Source organism: Salvelinus fontinalis, chromosome 25, assembly GCF_029448725.1.
Source record: "Salvelinus fontinalis isolate EN_2023a chromosome 25, ASM2944872v1, whole genome shotgun sequence".
In the NCBI taxonomy this organism is placed as follows: Eukaryota; Metazoa; Chordata; class Actinopteri; order Salmoniformes; family Salmonidae; genus Salvelinus; species Salvelinus fontinalis.
Genome location: NC_074689.1, coordinates 5,463,350 through 5,486,764, shown reverse-complemented (window position 1 = coordinate 5,486,764; position 23,415 = coordinate 5,463,350). Strand labels below are relative to the sequence as shown.

At 40.1% G+C, this 23,415-nt stretch overlaps 1 pseudogene; it reads right to left on the bottom strand.

Moving 5' to 3' along the window:
- Positions 1–23,415, bottom strand: part of LOC129823304 (RING finger protein 32-like) — a 103,397-nt pseudogene that overhangs the window by 8,456 nt on the left and 71,526 nt on the right.

Below are 23,415 nucleotides of genomic sequence, written 5' to 3'. Positions count from 1 at the left end.
ATTATACGCACAATTATAAATTATAAACACACGTATATATATATATATATATAGTTTAAATTAATCAGCTTCAGCCTTATAATTAGATTTGATTTTTGGTTTCTTTGTTTGGTTTTATCCATCTGAAATACCCTCTGCATTTTACCGATTGAATGACTTTTGAGATGATTGTGGCATGCAGAGCCTCCTGGGGTTGCTGGAGCATATGTATAGTCTTTCACATCTCTCTAAGTGTTTCTGGTGAGCACTGTGAGAGATGTATGTGTGTATGTGTGTATGTGCACGTGTGTGAGTGTGTGTGTGTGTGTGTGTATGTGCACGTGTGTGAGTGTGTGTGCTGTTTCTCAGGGGGCAGTGGGAGTCAGCGAGTCCCTGCTGGGAGGGCTGGGACCTGGGACTGCAGTCTCCTCTTCTCTGCTCCACCTGCCACAGACTCTTTTGTCGTCTGCTCTCACAAGGAGAGTGTAGGAGTCAGTAGCTCCAGCTAAGGGGGCTTGGGACACACAAACCAGTGTACGAGCTCTAGAGGGCAGGGGAGCCATATTGATTTCCCATTGTTTTTGGCCTGAACAACATACTATATCACCAGTGAAAGGGCTCACTGCAGTGCTCAGTCTATATCTATATATACATAGTATGGTCTGTATTTGGTGTTAGTACAATGTTAAATAGCTGAAAGCATCATCTGCAAAAATGTACATTGTTTGAAATAAGGAAGCATTTTAGAATACAGGAAATTAGACCATTTCAAATAATTTCACTGTTTCACTAATAACAAACCCATTTCACATGTTTTTTTGTCAAACACATCAACAAGTCAACAAAGATTCACTTTTGTCACTTTCCAGGCTCTAATTTTAAATTTTCCCTCCAGTCAAACTAATATTTACACAGGCATGTATGGCAACTGTGCTTTGTGAGGCAGTCTATTCTAGCCCGCATTCTTGAGATTGGCATCTTAAAAGGGGATCAGAAAGGTGTACGACTGAATGCCCCTCACAGTAACACACTGATTGCTACATCATCGCGTCACAGTTGAGTTCCAAGGCAGTATGGGAAATTTGTACAGTTGTCTACACAGATTAGAAAATACAAGAACCAGAGGGAGGGGTAGAGACGGTGTTGGGGAGTCGGGGGGGGGTCTGCCCTAGGGGAGGGTGAGGAACGTTGAAAACGTTCAAAAAGGGTCCTCTGACTGACTCTGACTGAGGATAAACACCAGGTATTGTGTATGGAGGAATACCTGAGTCTGTAGGCGAAACTCCTCCCTGCAGATCACACAGGGCTGCTTGGAGTCTCCCTTGTGAATACTTGACCCAACTCCATTCATCCACCATCAGTCTCCTGGCCGGGGATTCCACCAAACCCAATATCTGGGCTGGAGAGGCAGACAACGGCAGACAACGGCAAAATATCAAACAAGTGAAAAATTAAATAGATCAGTAGTAGCCTAAGCACCAAAATGCAGATTTGATTTCACAATGAGACTTCCTAGTTCAGAAGTGTTGTTGAACTAGTTCCCCAGTTCCCAACTGACTACTGTAAAATAAATGTAATTGATTGATAGATTTTTTTTGGCTACCTAGCACATACTGTTTCTCCTCCGGTCCATTGTGTGACTGGGGACAATGAGGACCTTTCTGTTTCACAGTTCCTTTCACGTGGTTTATTTTGCAGTGGGTGTCTGTGGAGGCTATTCTGCACCATCTTGTCTTCACAGGGTCACACAGTGACAAATTCCGAAACAGTACGTTTTATATGATATGGTCTTGAAGAGCAATTGTGGTGATCGCTAACTTGCCACTGGTTGCTTTTGAGTTCAAGCCCTGTTTAATGAGAGAAACCCCTCTTGAACTGTGATAGTGAAGTTTGCATCTATTTTAGAATTAATAAATAAGACAAAGTTTTTTTTTTTAAAGAACTTGTATTCACATAGCCTAATTTAGTATCTTTGCATTAATATAAAGACTTTTAAAATCTTTGATTTGATGTGGAAATGTGCACACGTAGAAAAAGTATTTAGCAAAATGGGACATGCATCTGGTTTGTTGCTTTATGATAGACAAATAAATGTCTCTCATAGTTGGACCTCCAAAACTTACATTAAAACATTGTCTATGACAAATGCACTTTATTATGTTCAAAAATATGTTTCTCAGTCAGATCACATGCTACTATGCCACTCAGCTAGCTGAAAGATGCCCAACTGACACTTGCTAGTCGGCAAGCTAGCTGCATTGTAACATTGCTACATTTACAGATCAAAATAGCTAGCTAAAGGACTAGCTAAATATGCATCCGTCCGAAAGATTGTCAGGAAAGGACAGTTGCTACGATTGTTGCAAAAATGATTTCATGATCGACAGGAATCGAAAACAAGACCCAGACAACGAGTTAAATCCAAATCCTTCGTCATGATCTGTTTCATAGAATTAGGAATTAGAATACTTTAATAATTGAATAATAGTTCTCCTCCCCATCCACCCCCAACAAGTTCCTTGGTCAAGTGAATCCCCGATTGGGCTGAGAATAACTCTATTTGCCTTGTACTGTTAACCTGCTAGAAAACACTGGAATATATTTTGTAATGGTTCAATGGCATTTCCGTTGTCTTCTACATATACGTAGCCTATAGGTTACTGGATGGAAATTGAGAATGTTTCACGTGTCTGAACCAGGCTACCCAGATTTGACTACCTAAAATGGTCATGCTTTTAATACGTTGTTTTTATTAGGGCTGTAATAGCATGATGATAATAATAGTAATGTTTGGGTTTTGCTGTTGTTGAGCCCTAACTGTCGAGCTACCTTTAGGGTTTGAACTTGAATAGAACATCTGTTTTCCAATCATCACATTCACACATGATAAAATGCTGTTTATTCCATGCCGAAAAATCAATCGATGTATTGTATCAACAGAATCTAATATTTCTGCTATGATACTTAATGGGTTCACACCAGAGACCGTAAAAAAACACTGCTTCACACAGACGTGGTTCGGTGAACTACGCTCGCCTATGTAACCTTGTCTGAAACTTGAAGACTTGAGTTAGCTCCCCGTGCTAATTCCTCTGCTTTCGCACAGCGGGCTAATAAAGTCTTGTGGTACAATACCCACAGCCATTAGTCAACTAGGATTCATCTTTCATGTCACTATATATAGCCATGTTTTTCTTTTGCCCTAAATAAAAATATGATTTTCCTACAAAAACGTCATTGAACTGACTTCTGTCTTCACTACAGGTGATTCCTTCATTGTCAAGAGATGTCCCTGAATACATTACCAAAAAAGTTCAGTCTATGTCATAGAGATAAATAGAGGACTCTAATGCCAAAAAGCCTGTTTTAGCATGTGCAGCGCCATTGATGATTTTCACAATTTTGAAGTAGTCAGCTGGGTGGGATTTCCTATGGGTTAAAGAAGGATCACATCATTCCATCCAGGTCACCAGGAGGGTGTATACCTGTTCAAACAACACACTCTAGGTGGCAGTATGCACCTTTTCAGTTTGTTTGTATGCAGCCTTTCAGTTAGTAGAATAAGAAAATGGACTACTTCAAAATGGAAATGGCCTCAAAGACAGCATAATGGGACAGATATATTGATGCGATGTCTATCCAAGTCTATGGAATATGTTGGGACGGATTTACTCACCGAGCTGTCGTCAGAGCTGGAGATGAACAAAGTTTAGCTGCTCATACCTATACTGTGAGCTAAGGAATCTCTCTCAGGTCCCCCAACATGGAAAATCGTACACACAAACATAAATGAGTTCCTAACAATCTTTTTCTGTGGGGTTGATGAAAGTTAGCCTTATTTCTCACACACTGTGGGGTTGGTGTGTGTCTTTTAAAATGCTTTGCAGGCTCTGATTGACTTTGATGTGCTGGGACAGAATCAGTGAAAACAGATGGCTGAGGAGAGGGCCCAACGATGAGGCTTGTCAATCTGGGGAGCCCTCTAAGAAAACAAAACCAGGAGCCCGCTCAGGGAGAGGAGGGAAGCCCTACGCTTCTCAAGAGGCTGGCACATTCTTGAGATTAGAGCAAGAAAAACGCAGACCACTGCCGTTAATGCCTCAGACAAAGGCGTGGAACAAATTATTAGTTAAGAATTCAAGCCTAGAGCCCCTATCAAAGGACTGCCGTCCACAATGCCAGACTAGGGCCCTCGCTTGTGTTTTTAAGTAAATAATCATGGTTAAAAGATATGGCAAAGATGGGGCTCAAGTCCTTCATAAAGCTCTGCATTCTTCCAACTGTCATCAGAATGGATTTCTGAACATTTCCAAACTTTTATTTTCAACAGGGACACTGTTTGTCTTTTCTTTATAAATACCACGTTAAAGAGCCTTTTATTTCACTTTCTTCCCCCAACAATCTCTTTACCTGATCTGTGGTATTTTGAAAAGAAAAACTCACCTTGTCGTGCAAAAAGCTGACGACTGAAAAAAACGTTAAAAAAAAGGTGGTCTATAGTGGTAAAGAGTTGAAAGAGAGCCCTTTGCTGTATCCCTTTGCAAATTGTGTGAGCCAACGACAACTTGAATGTGAAAAAAATAAGCCCACAATTTATCTATGCTGAAAAAGACATGCAGGGTATCAACATGATTTGATTAGTAACATGCCCAGATGCCTCATATCTCTCATATACCACTGTTAAATAATCAGTTTGATACAATTTGTTTTACATCGTTGCTGATTAAAGTCAGGTGACCCATGATTTTGATAACAACTTTTAATTTTAGTGTTGTCAATGCGAATTGCCTCTCTAAAGGGAGCAGTCTTCTCCTTTTCACATATTTTGACCTTGGACTTGTCCCATATCACTAGTGTGTATCCCACATGGTCACACAGCCTTTTAGCAACCCCCATTTTCCTCTCTATAAACTGGGTCTCTCTTTAATAAAACATAAGCCTTGTGCTTACTTGGATGGACAAGGCATTGAACAGTGTTATATCTGATGAGTATAGCTGGACCGAACTATTTAATATGCAGGGAAATTGAAAGTTGACACTTGAAATATATTTCTTTATAAAATACTTGTATATTTATATATACTTTTATTTTTTGTGTGTTTTATTTCACCTTTATTTAACCTGTCTAGGATCAGCGTGGCGCTAGCGGCACCCCCCCCCCCCCCCCCACTGAAAAACCAGTGCCGCGAAATTCAAAAAAAATATTTTTTTAAAATATTTAACTTTCACACATTAAAGTCCAATACAGCTAATGAAAGACACAGATCTTATGAATCCAGTCAACATTTCCGATTTTTAAAATGTTTTACAGGGAAGACACAATATGTAAAGATGTACATCTATTACCTAAAAACACATTAGCATAATCCACCATCTTTTATTTGTCCACCAACACCAGTAGCCATCACCAATTCGGCTAAACTAAGATATTTATAGCCCCTAACCAACAAAAAAACTCATTAGATGACAGTCTGATAACATATTTATGGTATGGGATAGGTTTTGTTAGAAAAAAGTGCATATTTCAGGTATATGGCATAGTTTACAATTGCACCCACCATCACAAATGGACTAGAATAATTACAATGAGCAACGTGTTTACCTAACTACTAATCATCAAACATTTCGTAAAAATACACAGCATACACGAATCGAAAGACACAGATCCTGTGAATACAGACAATATTTCAGATTTTCTAAGTGTCTTACAGAGAAAACACAATAAATCGTTATATTAGCTTAGCACATAGCAATTAGCAGCCCAGCATTGATTCTAGCCAAAGTGAGCGATAAAAGTCAACATCGCCAAAAGATATTAATTTTTTCACTAACCTTCTCAGAATTCTTCCGATGACACTCCTGTAACATCACATTACAACATGCATATACAGTTTGATCGAAAATGTTTATATTTAGCCACCAAAATCATGGTTAGACAATGTGAAATGTAGACAAGCTGGTAAAGAAAACGTCCTTGCGCCACTTAGACAGTGATCTACTCTTATACATAAATACTCATAAACGTGACTAAAAAATATAGGGTGGACAGGGATTGATAGACAATTTAATTCTTAATACAATTGCGTTATTACATTTTTTAATTTATCCTTACTTTTCAATACAGTTTGCGCCAAGCGAAGCTACGTCAAAAAACATGGCGTCCTAAGCCACTAAAATGTTTCGACAGAAACACGATTTATCATAATAAAAATGTCCTACCTTGAGCTGTTCTTCCATCAGTATCTTGGGCAAAGGATCCTTTCTTGGGAGAAATCGTCTTTTGGTGGAAAGCTGTCCTCTTGCCATGTGGAAATGTCAACTGAGTTCGGGATGAACTGAAAAGCATGCCCAACTTTTCACATCGTTGCAAAAATAAATGTCCCAAAATCGCACTAAACGGATATAAATTGCTATAAAACGCTTTAAATTAACTACTTTATGATGTTTGTAACTCCTATAACGAGTGAAAAGATGACCGGAGAAATATAACAGGCTAAACTAACGCTTGGAACAGGAGAGGGTCGGTGTCTTCCACGCGCGTTACGCAGCTCCCAAAGAATGACTAGCTTCAGAGTTTTTTCATTTGTAGGGCCTGTGAACGCGCAATCGAGCCCGTTGGAATCGTCATCACGTAAAGGCATCCAGGGGAAGACGTAAGAAGTGTCCGTATAGTCATAGCAACGACAGTGCCCTTTTAACTGACTTCAGAAAAGTGGCCAACATTTCTCAAATCTGACTCCATGTCAGGGAAATTGCTGTAGAATGGGCTCTGTTCCACTTAGAGACAAAATTTCAACTCCTATAGAAACTATAGACTGTTTTCTATCCAATAATAATAATAATATGCATATTGTACGATCAAGGATTTTGTGGGAAGCCGTTTAAAAAATTAGCCACATTAGCATAAATAGTCTAAACAGCGCCCCCATCCCCAACTAGGTGGGCTAGTTCTCATTTACAACTGCGACCTGGCCAAGATAAAGCAAAGCAGTGCGACACAAACAACACAGTTACACACATAAACAAACGTACAGACAATAACACAATAGGAGAATCTATGTACAGTGTGTGCAAATGTAGAAGAGTAGGGAGGCAGGCAATAAATAGGCCATAGAGGCGAAATAATTACAATTGCATTAATAATTGCATTAATACTGGAGTGATAGATGTGCAGATGATGTGCAAGTAGAGATACTGGGGTGAAAAAGAGCAAGACGGTAAGTAATAACATGTGGATGACGTAGTTGGGTGTGCTATTTACAGATTGGCTGTGTACAGGTACAGTGATCGTTAAGCTGCTCTGACAGCTGATGCTTAAAGTTAGAGAGGGAGATACAAGACTCCAGCTTCAGAGATTTCTGCAATTCGTTCCGGTCATTGGCAGCAGAGGACTGGAAGGAAAGGCGGCCAAAGGAAGTGTTGGCTTTGGGGATGACCAGTGCCATATACCTGCTGGAGCGCGTGCTACGGGTGGCTGTTGCTATGGTGACCAGTGAGCTGAGATGAGGCTGGGCTTTACCTAGCAAAGACTTATAGATGACCTGGAGCCAGTGGGTTTGGCGACGGATATGTAGTGAGGGCCAGCCAACGAGAGCATACAGGTCGCAGTGGTGGGTAGTATATGGGGCTTTGGTGACAAAATGGATGGCACTGTGATAGACTACATCCAGTTTGCTGAGTAGAGTGTTGGGGGCTATTTTGTAAATGACATCGCCAAAGTCAAGGATCGGTAGGATGGTCAGTTTTACGATGGTATGTTTGGCAGCATGAGTGAAGGAATTACAGGGAATGACTTGCAGTTTTTGCCATATTATGATTTAATTTTCATATTGCAATCAATATGTAATGTAATGTCTAGACTGGAGTGTAAATATATCACCATTTCAGGCCACTGTGTCAGTCTGTGGTAATAAAAATGTTCTGTATCCATACATCACACTGTGATATAAGGCATTGTTTTTAAATTAATAATTGGTCAGAGATTACATTTCTGGGGGAGAGAGGCCAGGCCATAATGGCTAATTAACAATTATGTCAAACACTGCAGATGACCTAGTAGACCAATCACTTTGATAGGAGACAGTGGAGAGGACAGAAATCAAATAATTTTACGACTCCCCCATAACGGTTTCCTAATATGACTTTAATCACCTTATGGTGAATAGGAATCCATCCCCTGGTTATCTGAGAAGGAACCAATCAAAGATGGAAGACAGAAAGGCTATACTATTTGCTGTAATCTCCTGTGTCGTTGGCTCATTGCTGACTAAGTCGGCTATAAAAAAAAACATGGCCATCATTATAGCATTTCCTATGTGTTTCGAAGAGATGGAGCTCCTAATGATTAGACTTGTCCTTTGTAAATGAAATACAAATCACAGAGGGCTTTTGGTTTTCCTTCATTTACTAAGTGCTACATTACGTCATACTTTGGACCTAACAATGGATTTCCCATAACTCTTTGCGCAGTTGAAATGACGAACAGGCTCACATATCACCAAATGTGCCAGCGCTTATTAGCACTTGAGAAGTTATTGATCGACCATTTTGATTCATCTCTGGCGGGGGCCTTGGTGGCTCTCGGGGTTGTTCTCAGGCCCCCTTGTAGAACTTGTTTCCACTTTTCCTTCTCAATTAGCTTCAGTTTGTGCTGACTGCTGTGACTGAACCCTGGCAACACGACATCCACTGCAGTCCCCTAGTGCCAGGAGATGAGTTATAGGAGCTAACTCAACCTCTGTTGCCTGTTTCTGTTCTATTAGTCTTGATAAGACAAATACCACTGCAGGTTATGCAAATAGCATTAGATATGCCCCAAACTGTACCAAGTTTCATGCTTTTATGATATTTTCACATAACTCTGGACTATAAGGAGAGTTGGTAGGCTATACGTGATGTGTACCTATTCATTATAGGTACAATTATGTTGAGTATGTGGAGCATTTACCAATGAATTGATCAACTACATATAGTATCTGTTGTCGCAGGAAAAAAACGAGCCTTGTGATTTACAAAAATTCCTTGAAAACCTGCAGCTCTCTTTCTCTCACGACATCTCACACCAAAAACTATAGTCTACTTTAGCCTATCAAAACAAATGAAGAAATGTTAGAAATGAACACCTTTTTTTTATAGTCCAATCCTCCTGCTGCAGGATTATTTTACTCCTGAGACGAAACTGGTCAAATTAAGATCCCACATCTGTACAGATACCTAATATAAACAATGGAAGAAGACAACATGAAAGCAACCACCAGCCATTGCACACATAAGTGAATTAGAAATACAAACTTGTTGATGAGCTGAGCTAAATGTGCAAAGTGGATTTCACAGTGGATGTCACAGCCGTTACCAGTAATTCCTGTCACGCATGTTAGGCCATCTCTCTCCATAATGGACAATAATTGAGCAGAATCCATCACTGTGGCCAAAAATAGACTCACATAATGGCCTTAAATGGTGCTTTAGGAAGGAATTATTCGAGAAAATCTGACCAACCCTGCTGTGTCTGAAAGGCACTGAAACTTCCATACAGGGGTTTGGTACTTATCCCTGACTGCATGCTGATTACATACATGGCACATAGAAATGATTCAAATTACACCTTTAGCACTGAGGTCCATTGGTCCAATCCTAAAAAAACATTGTGAGCACAGTGAACAGGACTTTCCCTGTTCTTAGTTATGGAGTGACTTTGGAAATAAGCGATAAAGCAATTGGAAAATACAGCGAAATATGTAATCAAGAAAAATGTAAATTGTCTTACGCAAAAGTAAATGACCATTTAGAGATCATGTAATTTACAGCAGTGTTTTCACCATTGAGATCCAGTTATCTATATGAACATCTTTGGTTTTCACACCCTACCTAAGGGGGGCATATTGAAGGGTGGAGGTGTGAGGTGAAAATACTGCAGGTTGTTTGTTGTAGTTTATTAGCATACTCGTTAATATTGCCAACCACTCCTCAAAGAAAAGGTAATTAACTGATTTAATTTTAAAAAGCGGCAGAATTAAAAACTAAGCCCGGAGACTTCCTTCAAAATACACCATAAATCAGTAGCTATTTCATCTGAGTGAGTGAGGGAGTGAGGGAGCCTCAAGTTTGCCTGTGCTGTGCTTGGTGGAATGTGTTTTGTGGTGAGTCTCGTAAATGCCAAGTTCTTTGGGCAATAAGAATAAATATCCCAACCACTCTCTAGAATTACCACATAATTGGGGACTTTCCGCGTCTGCAGTGCAGGACCCCGCTGTCTCCTCTACCTTGCTTGTATGAATACATGTTCAGGTGATGAGAGCTGGCAACATGGTAGAGGTGTTCTTGTACCAGTCAAAAAATAATTCAACAACAAAACACAGGATTGCTGAACTGCTCAAAACGACAGCGACGACGGTGCACTTTTGAGAAGGTACTTGAGGTTTGTGGTTAGATGTACATTTTCAAATAGACTGACAGATCACGGCACATTACTTTAATGTTTTGTGTTTTCTGGTCTTCTGTGCTTACACGAAAACGCAAATGTCTTTAGGTAAAAGGTGTTTTTGTGGCAGGTGTACCTTTGTTGCCAGTGCCACCACAAGTGAACTCAATGCTACCACATTTCCCATTATACATGACAATATATTTTGGCATTGGTTACACTTTCGTGCCAATACAGTACACAGGATTAACCTCTCCCAAACATTTCCCTCACTCAAAAAATCTAAATGGTTGGATTGTCAAAAGCCAAGCCCATCATAAAAAAAAAAACATAAAACCCCCACAGTCTAAATGACACATGTTGCTTAAACATTCAGGAGGCAAGTCATTCACCACAGCTTTAATACTTCAAAGCATGTTGAGGTTGTGCCAAATGCAAGCCGTCTTTTGGCCTCTTGTTGTAATTTCAAACAGTGATGAAAGGTAAAGTAGCAACACATATTTACTTATTTTTCAATGCGCCAAAGGTACAGCGCGTTGTGTTTGCGTTTCCGTTATCTGTCTGATCACACCTTTTTTTCCCCTTCTATCATGTGATTAATGATTACCTACGAACCTCAACCTCGGTTTGTGGTGAAATGAGGCCTAGATATGATGACTTGTCTAGAGATCTGTTATGTTCTCAAAAAAGGATGTCTAGAAACCTCTAGAAACCTCCAAACCTGTTCTTGCAGAGCTACCATCCTTTTCGCTCCAACCTTGATCTAGCGCACTTGATTCTAATAATTAGCTGGTTGATAAGCTGAATCAGGCTAGTTACAGCTGGGGTTGGAGCGGAAACCTACAGGAGGGTAGCGCTCCAGGAACTGGGTTAGAGAACCCTATTCTAGATCATTCCCCTCATTACACAATTCAAAGTTTATGGCACTTTGCACTTAGACATCTGATACGAATGTGAGCCACAAAACAAGACTTTTCCCAAAAAGCTGATACAAGTCTTGTTATTGCTTTATCTGTGGCAAGGAACCAAGGAACACACCACTCCAGGCTGCATAGAACACTGAAGAAACCCCCCAAAAACTGTTTGTGAAGAACAGTTTAGTCTCAGGGACCGCACTACACCGCCCTGTCGCGGTTTATTTTCACGGAACCTGAGTGGTTTCTTCATTCTTCTCTGTTTTTGGACATGTTGTGAATGTGTCACAAATGTGTATCTATGAATATGAGGTCAGTACAAATCACTCTCTGGTTAAGGGATTCTTCTGTAACAAAGGGTGGATCAGTGAGGGTTGGAACGTTTGACGGTCACCTCATAATTGTATTTCTCATGGTGCATTCATCAGGTCCGTGACGAAGACTTTGAAACGTCGGCTTGGCGACTAGGAGGCACTTGGATAGTTGGATTTTCTCTGTTGCAGGCTGTTAACATTGCAAAAACACGCATAGGATGTATCGACCTGTGTCAGAGACAAATGGAAGTCATACTGTTAAATCTACACTGAGTGTACAAAATATTAAGGACACCTGCTCTTTCCATGACATAGACTGACCAGGTGAATCGAGGTGAAAGCTATGATCCCTTATTGATGTCACTTGTTAAATCCACTTCAATCAGTGTAGAGGAAGGCGAGGAGAGGTTAAAGCCTTGAGACAATTGAGACATGGATTGTGTGTATGCCATTCAGAGGATGAATGGGCAAAACAAAAGATTTAAGTGCCTTTGAACAGAGTATGGTAGTAGGTGCCAGGCGCACCGGTTTGAGTGTATCAAGAACTGCAAAGCTGCTGGGTTTTTCCCGCTCAACCGTTTCCCGTGTGTGTCAAGAATGGTCCACCAGCCAACTTGACACACCTGTGGGAAGCATTGGAGTCAACATGGGTCAGCATCGCTGTGGAATGCTTTGGACACCTTGTAGAGTCCATGCCCCGATTAATTGAGGCTGTTCTGAAGGAAAAAAAGGGGAAGTCAATATTAGGAAGGTGTCCTTAATGTTTTGTACACTCAGTCTAATATGTAGTGCACCACTTTGAATGCAGTTTGTGAACAGGACATGAGTTGGCAATATAATGATAATATAGTCTTGTTTTAGTCTCGCAAACCTGGTTTATACCTCTTTGGTCACATTTGTGTTATGTTTAGGAGGTCAAAGAAGGTTGAAGTTCATTGGTCAGTTATGGTCACATGAATGAGTAACGACACCTGATAACTTGTGCTAGCTCCCAAAGCTAATGCCTAGGCTTTAGCTCAGTAGGCTAACATGATCATTAGTCAAATCCAAAACTTGAGTTCGATCTCCAGTCAGTTGCACATACATTATGTCATTATATGTCTTTGATCTACAATGTATACTGTCTGCAATTTGTTCCTCCTTAACGGTGTCCAAAATAGGGCAGACATCTTTCAATCTCAGCAGGACTTACTGCAATCTGTACTTGTGTTCCAATTCAGTGAGTATTTCAGTCATGTAACTGTCCAGCTACAATAGACTTCTTAATGTCATTCTGATTACTGGTCAGGTGTTAGGATATGCCCCTAGCATCAACAAAGCTTCCTCACTAAAAATTCAAGAAGATGTCACGCTAATATGCCACTATGGCGCTAAAGGCTAAATGTAGGAATTAATAAAGCAACTCTATGTTTGAGAACATGGCTGGGGTCCATTCTAGGCTTACGAAATGTTCAATTGGATTAGCCTTTCGCCTCATTGACATAGATACATTGACATCCTTGAACTCAGCTGTTCCTGAAATGTTCAGACTACGTTCAGACTACGTTCAGAATATGAATGCCCACTATACTGTTATTATGTGCAGTGTCAGATAACATTTTCTGTAAGGTTTGTGTTCGCTCACTCACTCACATGTGAAGGGACATTACCGTGTGATCGAATTGGAGAGATGACAGCTCATTGACTGTTTGCCTGCTCTATCTTCCTTGCCAAAGTAAACAGGTGAGCTTCTCATCTCTTCACACCTCCCCAGCTCCAGCTCTATGACAGCTTGATCAAGCACATGGAACACAACCAAAATTAAGCAAATGTACCTTTTTTACTATTTAAAGTTACCTGGTTTCACACATGAAACATCACTTATTTTATACAACGTACCCCAGTAACTTGTAGAATACATTTTAGCTTGCGTAGCCAGCCACCATTCGTTCTCCCATTGGTTCTGCGTCCTTTTTTTAGCTCTAGCACTTGACCAGATTGGACTTTTTTCTGGTGTCCTCTGACAAAGATGATAACTTCTGTTTGAAGTGTATTCCAAAAAAGAAAGAGAATCTTGCTGGGGGCTGGTCTAGTGGTAGTGCTGCCACCTTCGAGCCCCTGTAGACATTGGTTTGATCCCCTGCTTCGCCACTCAAGTTCTCTCTCTCCTCTATCTACAAAGCTATCCTAAATCTGAAGAAATCTTGAAATCTATATAGTAGAGAAAAAGACATGTCACCCTTCAGTCCGGCAGAGGACCGGTCCTTAATTAAGGTGGAAAGGTGAAATGGAAGATCAAGGCCCGTGACGTGCAGTGTGTTTACATTCTTCTCTGATGTCCCACTCAACATCTCCCGCTTGACGCCGTAAATCAATATTAGACGACATGAAGTGACGAGGAACTTGTGAAATTCAAACATGTCCTGTGATGTATCTTCCAATTCGCTTGACCTTTCGATTGGGTCAATTGGGCTACGACAGTCAAGCTGCACAGGTTCTGATGACGAGGCGTTGTTTTTTTTCCCCCCAACGTTTGTCAGAAGCTTTGACTGGGAAACAGTCTGTCACAGCTGTCTGATGGAAATCAAGGATGTCATGGGAACAATTATTCCCCATTCTGGCCATTGATGAACTGACGGTTTTTGAACTGTCAATCTTTTCAATTCAATGAATGAATTGAGGCTAAGTAAGTTATGTAAGCTGTCGTGTAAAAAGCTTGCTGCATACATTTTGAAGAACATGTAACATGGCAACCCCGGCTGAGTAGTCTCCACTCCACACACACACACTACACACTACACACAACGCACTCAAGCTGCACCACTGACTTCAAAAGAGACATGGAGATAAAACAAAATGTATCTCAGACACATCAAGCCTCCCATGCCCTTTAAAGCTTAATTATACCTGTAGGAGTGATGAGAGACACATCACAGAACCCAGTGATTAATAAACAAACGCTGCATCCCATAAAGCTTCCGACAAGTCCCTGCTCATCGCCCTGCGCCACTCACAGTCTGGGCTGCTCATGTGGAGTGTACATATCAAAGTGCATCAAACCCCCAAAAAATAAGTTTAGACCAACACCGGTCTGGGTTTAACCCCCCCCAGACCTCTCTACAGCTGACTCTTCCACCTGTCTAATTGAAGGCCGATGAGGCCGGTGAGAGCATCATCCCGACATGTGCGCAGAGCCCTAGCCTCAGTCCAGCTTTCATCTTTCACTCCCTGTGCCGCGATCACTCGACTCACACGACTGGGGCTTTGTACCCGCCGACTGGGTAAGTGTCACGTTTGCATGGGTTTTTGTAAACAAACACACCTTTTGTGAAAGAATATGTCCAGAGATGAAGTTACTAACTGCTTTAGATCGGTCTGTGTTGCTGAAATAACATGAGGAAGAAGTGGGTGACCCGAGGCTGAGGTCGTATTAGATTGCCCTTTGAAAGGCTAACAAGTGGAGTGAATTCAGAAGGTTCAGCTGGCATAGTTCTACACGCACATGTGCACATGTACATACAAGTAAAGGTGCACCACACCAGACCTGGGCTCAAATACTATTTCAAATATCTTATGTACATTCACATACATTCAAAGTAAGTATTCAGATGTATTTTATTTGAAAAGACAAGTAGTTGAATATGTTAATGTTCTTGAAAATACACTTGGAAAGTATTTCAAATACACTGTCTCAAATACACTCCGAAGCATTTAACCCAGGTTTTCGAAAATAGTATTTGAAATAAGTATTTGAACATACTGTCAAATGCAAATTGGCAGACTATATGGTTTTTACAAATAACCATTCAAATGCTCAAATAAAAGTATTTGTTTTGGGCTGTGTATTTGAAAATGCTCAAATACACAGAAAAAAGTATTTTAAAGATACTCAAAAACACACACACACACACACACACACACACACACACACACACACACACACACACACACACACACACACACACACACACACACACACACACACACACACACACACACACACACACACACACACACACACACACACACACACACACACACACGCACACACACACACTTCCCTATAGGTTCTCTTCAGGGTTATAATGACAGTGTCACCTGATAAGAACTTCTTTGTCCTCATTGAATGTATCTTTTCTCAAGTCTTACACGTCCATAGAGGTGCCAACTTTGTACCTGACGTTTGAGAATGGGCTTTGTTATTGATTACTGAAAACACTCTCACCTGACCTGAAGTAAATGATCAACCTCAAAAACAATGAGGAAATAGTCAGCTATCACCACGGTACTACAAATACCTGGACAAACCTGGACACCTTAACATCACAAAACGTTGAGTTCACCGTGAAAGATTGCTTTCTTTACATAAAGATTATTGGCATTAATGTAAAACAAATGTTCAAGTAAACTATTTCAACATCTTAATGCTAAATAGATGTCTAAACCTGATAGAACTAAAAGCTTGTGCTGTCATGCCATGGCACACAAAGAATGAGGACATTTGACCATTGTTTGAGTTGTTGCAGTGTTTGGCATGGTTTAAGCCCCTCTCCAGTCAGCGTGTTATTACACTGTTGGTGGTGAATGTTTCTTGCTTAAAGCTGATTTAGCCAACCGAGTGTGATGCAGGCAACAATTTCGTATCGTTTTTCCACTTTTTATCCACCAGATTGCCTAATTTAAAATAAATGCGATTGATTTGCTTTCATGGGAAGATAGATTACATGATGCTTTGATGACAAACATTTTCTAAGGAGAAAGGTGGACTGTATGCATATACTGTAGATCCTATTAAATTATTATTATTCCAAGTTTCTAATTCTATGACTGCATGTCTGTCAATCTTGGAGAGTTGCTGTGTAAGGTTTGAATGAGTGAGGGAGGGAGGGAAGAAGGGAAGATGGGAGTGAGGGAGGTAATAACTGCCAGCTTATAGAACGTCTAAGCCTGGATACAGACTCTGCAATAGTCAAAGCCCCTTTCTGCAGCCGCATGTCCAGAGAAGATCCTCTGAGCAAGCTGGGGTATTCTGTCACCCCTTTCTCAACAGAAGTGGACGGTCGAGACCCATCTATGGGATCAGGCTTTAGTGTCCGGCCAAAGACCCACAAAGAGAGGACACCAAGTGGCCTCTTGAGTAGGCTGATCAATATAGGAAGCCCAACAAAAGACATTCCTTGCATTTCTTAGATATTTCACTGGATTTTTAAAAAAAGAAAGAAAAGAAGTTTATCTCTACATGGCGTCATTGTCATTCGACACCACAAATTAATGAAGGTTGTTCAAATCTTGAAGGTTGCTTTACTACTTATTTTACTGTGTAGGCATATTCATCTTTTGCGACCTAAAAGACTGTTTTATGTCGGCTGCTAATTATTAAATCGCGTCACTGAGTTAATTACGACAATTTATAAAGAGAGGCTGTTCCAAATATCTAATATCCTTGGTCAAAAGACAATTGGAATATGCCTATCATGTTAATGATAGCTGAAAAAAAAAAATCTTACCAGTTTACGATGCTGTAGTTCCAACCGAGCGGGAGTAGGCGTACTGTATGCTGCCTGGGATAAGATCACGGCCAACACAGGTGAGTTGGATCATACTTGGTTGGCGAAACGTGAATTATTTTAAATCATTTTGGCAAAGTATATTATTTTCAATGCTCCTAGGCTTCCTTATGATTGTGTAATTTCCCCCCTTGTGTTAGGGACCTTCAGATTTCCCATACTGTACATTGCTGAGATATGATATAGCTAGGCTAGGCTAGTCATATGACTGTTTTTGTCATAGGATATTTGGGGCGATTATGAGTGTCTGCTTGTTGCGCTGCAGTGGCATGGTGATAGAGTGGGACCAAATCAAAGGGAAGAAACAGACACAAGACGTGTGGTAAAAGTATAAACGATTGCACCTCATCATTGATTCAACTAATGATGAGTGCTCAAAGTGCAACAATAGTAATTTTGCCATAAAACTGTCAGCGGTTAATCAGTCTGTTAAGTGTTTTCATCCTTCAGTGTAAGATTTATTAAACCGTTCATGAGAGCGCAAGCTTGAACTTGCTCAGTTCGTCTGCCATGTACACAAAGCTAGTCTAAATGTTCAAGAAGATGTTTCATGTCCAAGCTTTTATTACTTTTACAATGTTTACGTTCACACAGTCTGTGATTGTTTCAAAAGGATATGATAGATGATAGGGGTAGAGGTGACAGCATTTAACCATTTACACTACTATGCCCTTTTGGAGTCAGATGGAATGACAGTTTATATTTTCAAGTTTTTTTCCTTCTTTTTTTGTATTTGGGGTCTGTATATTCTGTCTGAGCTCCCCAGGCCGTATCTTGTGTAGCCAAGACTTGCACATTAAATGCCTAAGGACGTCTGAGGCCTGCTGGTACATCTGCCAACAATAGGAATTTCCCTGGTTTACACAACTCAGCCAGAGAGGTTATCTCTGAAGACTCAGCCTCATTAACCACATTTCCTTCCACAGTTTTGATGAGTGTAAAGTCATAGTATAAAACAAAATCAAGACAGCTGTGATGGAAACAGGAAGTTTCTGTAGAATTGTATAAAGGCAGACAAATAATTAGTTTGTTCGACGTAGTGGGATCTTTTTGTGTCAGTAAAATTAATTATGCAAGAAATGGTGGTAGAAAAATGCTTTTATGCACAAATATTGATATAATAACCAACATATCGAAGTAAACTTAGAGTCACACGATGATATGGTTTGTGGACCTCCCACTACGATTTAGAAAAGCATGCGGTGATGGTGCTATCAAGACAACTGGGAACTCGGAAAGAAACAAGGTCAAATCATGACGTCAGTGATCTTCAGGAAAGAAAGTTCTAGAGTTCTAGAAAAAGTTTCCGTCTTGGAATTCCGAGTTGAATGACTGTTAAAAAAGAAAATCTCAGTCGGAGATAGTTTTTTTCCCCAGAGTTTCTAGTTTTCTTGAACATGACATTAGGCTACAGATTAAATAAATGATGATGTACTTCACAGGATGGTGAAAGTTCACGGGGATGAGCTTGATGCTCCTTTTCAATAAATATCGAGGGGCTTATTCTGGTGACATGATGATCGATGCTTGACTGCCGTTTGACAAATAATCATATTCTGAGTAACACCCCCACTAAGCCAAGCCTCCAAAATAATTTCCCAGTGTGCCTTGCATTTTCGAGTGAAATGTAGAGTAACCACCCACGACTGTATTTGTTAGTGACAGAGACATGGTTGTTGAATTCATTAATTTTAAAGTCCTGTAGCCTTCACCAACTGAGTTCCTAGGCAAATGTTATCATTATAAATAAACACTATATGACAATAAATTAAATATCTTATGAGGTCATATTTTGAGGCCTAGCTTTACCCTAATACAGCAGCCTGAAACTCAGGGTTTACAGGTGACAGCGGGCCTGCAAATAGGGATGCAAAAGTCTGTTAACTCTTCCAAAATTCCCATATTTTCCAAAAATCCTTGTTTAAGGATATCCAGGAATCTTCCAACTGGGATTTCTGGAAAACCTGGGCAATTTACCAGAATTTTGCCATCCTATGCTGGCTTGCAAAGTAATGTGTAATTCCTATTGGAATCCAGCCAGAGTTCGGATATCCAACAGTTGAAATTATTATTCACCTGCATTCATAATGACTGTCAGGGTTAGGAACAAACTGGAAGAACCATTTCAGTAACGGGTGCATAAAACGAAATGATTGGATTAGTTTAGAAAAATGTATGTTAAGTATCTTTGTGTAGCATGAGATTCATCAATCATTTAATGTACAGTTGAAGTCGGAAGTTTACGTACACCTACATACAAGTTTACGTAGTCTTCTACAAGCTTCCCACAATAAGTTGGGTGAATTTTGGCCCATTTCTTCTGACAGAGCTGGTGTAACTGAGTCAGGTTTGTAGGCCTCGTTGCTCGCACAAGCCTTTTCAGTTCTGCCCACAACATTTCTATTGGATTGAGGTCAGGGCTTTGTGATGGCCATACCTTGACTTTGTTGTCCTTAAGCCATTTTGCTACAACTTTGGAAGTGTCCTTGGGGTCATTGTCCATTTGGAAGACCCATTTGCGACCAAACTTCCTGACTGATATCTTGAGATGTTGCTTCAATATTTCCACATAATTTTCCTACCTTATGATGCCATCTATTTTGTGAAGTGCACCAGTCCCTCCTGCAGCAAAGCACCCCCACAACATGATGCTGCCACCCCCGTGCTTCACGGTTGGGATGGGGTTCTTCGGCTTGCAAGTCTCCCCCTTTTTCCTCCAAACATAACGATGGTCGTTATGGCCAAACAGTTCTATTTTTGTTTCACCAGACCAGAGGACATTTCTACAAAAAGTACGATCTTTGTCCCCATGTGCTGTTGCAAACCGTAGTCTGGCTTTTTTATGGCGGTTTTGGAGCAGTGGCTTCTTCTTTGCTGAGCTGCCTTTCAGGTTATGTCGATATAGGACTCGTTTTACTGTGGATATAGATATTTTTGTACCTGTTTCCTCCAGCATCTTCTGAAGGTCCTTTGCTGTTGTTCTGGGATTGATTTGCACTTTTCGCACCAAAGTACGTTCATCTCTAGGAGACAGAAAGCGTCTCCTTCCTGAGCAGTATGATGGCTGCGTGGTCCCATGGTGTTTATGTATGTGTACTATTGTTTGTAGAGATGAACATGGTACCTTCAGGCATTTGGAAATTGCTCCCAAGGATGAACCAAACTTGTGGAGGTCTACAATTTTTTTTCTGAGGTCTTGGCTGATTTCTTTTGATTTTCCCATGATGTCAAGCAAAGAGGCACTGAGTTTGAAGGTAGGCCTTGAAATACATCCACAGGTACACCTCCAATTGACTCAAATGATGTCAATTAGCCTAACAGAAGCTTCTAAAGCCTTGACATCATTTTCTGGAATTTTCCAATCTGTTTAAAGGCACAGTCAACTTAGTGTATGTACACTTCTGACCCACTTGAATTGTGATACAGTGAAATAATCTGTCTGTAAACAATTGTTGGAAAATGTACTTGTGTCATGCACAAAGTAGATGTCCTAACCGACTTCCCAAAGCTATAGATTGTTAACAAGAAATTTGTGGAGTGGTTAAAAAACTAGTTTTAATGACTCCAACCTAAGTGTATGTTAACTTCCAACTTCAACTGTACATGCAAAAATACAGATATCAAAAACAAATAAACCTGCATTAGAGCATGCTGGGGAAAAAGTTTATTTGTTATCATAATTTACAAAAATAGAGGTGATGTGACTCCTCATTTAGTTTTGAGTCAGTACCACATAAACACTTTAAGTAATAATTACTTTTCATTGACTTTCAGTTCAACTTACTAGAAGCATTTGAGTTAACCATGCCCTGGGGTTTACAGTGTGTGATATAAACCTCAACAATCACTCAAAACTGTTTAAACAAACATTTGGTGTATTCACTCACATCAAAACACCTTAGTGTTACAAAGTTCGATCAACCCCAAACATTAATCGGAAAAGTGTAAGCTAGCCACTTTATGTAACCACATAGAGTTCAAAATCTGTTAAGTGTACAGGTGAAAAGTGAGTAATTTCTTCAAATATAGCCCACAAGATGGGTCTCTCTCAACTGACACCTTAATTATCCTATAACCTTTTATTACACAGAGTAAACATAATAAAATCCCACTTTAAAGATTATGAGATAAATTAGAATTTCACCTAATATTTATAATGATGTATTAAATTATTGTTTTTGCTGTCGGTGCTTGCTTCTGGTGCCCTGGCTTTGCCCCTTTGAAGTCAGTCAATATTCTGCTGTTTTATGTGGTCATGGGATATTCTCATATTGCTCTCTTACTGTATTCAGCTTGACTTAAATACATAGTGAGCACTGTAATTTTTTCACAAGTGCACGCACAATTTGCTTTAAATACAGTATCAGCGTTTCAAATCGTCAGGAAAACTATCTCATTTAAAATATTACCTTTTAATATTCAGTTAAAAAATAAATAAGTACACCCGCTATGGTTTCTGTCATGGCCTGGAATCATATCATTAAAATGTGTAATCATAGATTTTGTGAATGAAACTACACACTGTTGAGTCAAAATACCATTTAGGAAATACTTATTTTAGGCCTGGTAGCCTCCAGGTTAGAACTTGTATAGTAGAATCATGATGTCTCGCCTTCAGCTCGCCTTCAAACTATTGTTTCAACAATAAGATACGCATCATTCTGTATTCAAAGCAATACATAGCATAAATAAGGAAATGGCGTCTGAGACTTCTATCTTTTATCCATACCTTGTTAAAGCCCTGTTAGATGTTGAATTAGTGCAGCCCTGGTCGGTAGGCTGTTGGGTTCAGAGCATGAGGACTCTCTCTCCTCCTCCATTATGAAGCGGTGTAGTGTTATGAGAACAGGATAGCTCTTGAGGCGCTTGCTTTCACTTCAGGGATGGTGCGTATACAGAGCAGGCCGACAGCTGGTCCTCAGCAAACTGGTCCCGTTGACCTCAACCCCACTGTCCGACGCTCCTCGCCTCGAAAACAAGAAACGATCCCTTGGAATTCCAGGGAGATGATCTATTTTGTCTCTCAGTTGGCCGGTCTGTTCATTTTAATTACACATGTGCATGTATTTTCACTGAAGCTTTCAACGTCAATAGGTGAGCGAATTCAATGAAATCTGGAGTGATGGGAATCTTTCACTAGTTAAATAATCTTTCACAGGTCTTTGACAACTAGAAAATATACTTTATAACAATAATATAACAAAAATACAGACATGTCTAGATTCATTTGTGTGATAACTCGTGAAAGATTCCCATCACTCCAGATTTCATTGAATTCGCTCACCTAGAATGACAGTGTCACTGAGCATCTCACAGTTGCCACAGTCAGTGAACCGCTAGTGTGGCTTGATTAAGTCGCTTCTACTTGAAAATAGCATTCTAGCACTCAAGTTCGATTCAGTAAGTTGTAATAAGAGACCTGTCTGGGTGAGGGATTTGAACTTCTACGGTGAGACAGGGAAAGAAAAGACTAGCAATTTGGAAAATTATTGCTTTAGACAGCCCAAAGCTATAGTTTTGTACTTTCTTGTTCATATCTTCAACCTGTTTCCTGTAACTTTATGACTATGAGGTGAGAGTGCATTCTGATTAGTTCTGCACTCCTGTGTGTGTGTGTATTTTTTGCCTTCCACAACAAATGAAATGAGAAACGATAGCAAGACTCATTGTGCAACAATTCTCATTTCCAGTTAAAGACTTGTAATAGTAGATTACAGGTACAAATTGCTGAAGTTCTGTTATTTTGTTGAATTCATGTGGAGTATTCAGTGATATTCTGGGTTTGGGGATGGATGCAAGACGACTCGTTGATGAGGTGATAATGTCCTGCATTGATGACACGTTTACGACCCTGGAGAGTTAGATCTGTGCTGTCATCGAAACAATTTCTGAGTCTGCACTTACTTATCCAGTGATTAATAGTTATAAATAGTTATGTTGATCCCTTATTATTTTGATGTAATGAGTGGTTTTGTATAGACAGACCTGTCTTCTCTGTTGAATCTCTATTGAATCTTCTCTGTTGAATAATGGGTTTAGGGTTAGGGTTAGCAAGGTGCCATGAGTTACAGTACTGTCAGCCGATTGGCTTTGACTAATTCTATCTTTGGTTACCTTTCTTCCATGCCTCTGGAACTGTGGTAAGGATAATGTCACTGTGGAATTCACTCTGACCTCAAAACTCAAACACATAAATGCGTAATTGTCACGTTCCTGACCGGTTTTCTGTTATTTTGTATGTG